Source organism: Protomyctophum bolini (assembly GCF_963924005.1).
Source record: "Protomyctophum bolini genome assembly, chromosome: 5".
NCBI classification, from domain to species: Eukaryota; Metazoa; Chordata; class Actinopteri; order Myctophiformes; family Myctophidae; genus Protomyctophum; species Protomyctophum bolini.
The window spans coordinates 17,334,789-17,336,262 of NC_137866.1; positions in this window are offsets into that span (position 1 = coordinate 17,334,789).

Here is a 1,474-nt window from a genome sequence, read left to right on the forward strand (position 1 = left end):
TCTAAACTACTCTAAGGTATGCCTGAAATCTGTTGAGAATACTCCATGAATCTGTCATAAGGTATAAACCTTGTATGTCCATAGGGGTGGGACGATAAGGGTACCTCACGATACCATCTGGCGATTTTAGGCCCAAGATAATGATAATATCACAAACTGGCCAATAAGTACATGAAATCTTGCCTCCTCCAAACAACAGTAAAACACTGACTGCAACTTTGTAACTTGTCCACAACAATGGGTAGCCTATGTATAGGACGATACGATTATATATATATATATATATATATATATATATATAGTGACGATATATATCGCGATAGATATATCCCACCCCGAATGTTCAAAACTGTTACTTTTCAGTAAATGTAAAAAACTGATTTAGTCACAAGCTCTTATTCACAAATCACAGACAAACATTTCAGCAATGTAAACAATAGGTAATCTTCAAGCTCACAACGTCCCATGATGTGTGACGTGCTTTAATTAAAATGTGTGTATGCCAAAAATATTATCACATTTCCCATAATTGTACTGTAGTCTATTTTAGCTATTTTTGAAGATGTTTGTTTGTTTGTTTTGTTATATATATAGAGAGAATATTTCAGATTGTCAATTAATGTTAATGACATCCTGATATGAGCACCAGGTTGAAACTGGGAATATCGGACTCATACATGAATCCTAGAAAATGCTGAAGAAATGTTTTAGATCAAGTCTTATTATCATTCTGTGCTATTGATAAAGGATACATCTTGTTGGGATTCTATGTTTTCTATGATATTGATACATTATTGATGAAAGGAGCAGAGGTTGAACTGAATCATCCATAAAATCAGTCATGTTAATTGTTGTGTAATGTCGCCCCCTACTGGTAATCCATATCACTCAGACACACTAATACTGTATTGTTATGTACAGAGTATACAGTAAATATTGATGCGACTCGCTTCCACCCTAAATGAAATAAATGGAAATAAAACTGCACAATGTTTGATATGATCGATTGATTGATTGATTGATTACTTTATTAACAGTTTGATATGTTTGTGATTGGATGTGAAACAGCTCTCTGGGGTCCAGCAGGGCTCAATACTTGGACCCCTCCGTTATTCCTTCCTACATGAACATGAACAATTGCCGACCTAAAAGCCCACAAAAACCTAAGTTGTTTATTGTCATTGGTTCTTTAACTTGGTTAAAGTTAGTCCTTTTCATCTGTTCTTTACCGTGTTCCTTTTCATCCGTTTCATCTTTGTGTACTGCCCAAAGCTGCACTTGGCCCCATGCACGTTTTTTCGTGAATTTTAATTTCATTTCACTTCATGATTCCGACTGGATGAAGTGAAACGCTCATTCCATCCTCCGTGGACATACATGACCTTCCACAGGCCGAGTGGTTCCACCTCCCCTCCGGAACAGTCCCAGAAACCTTGTTCTTCAGCCAACGGTGGGCGTCCACATCGAAGACATG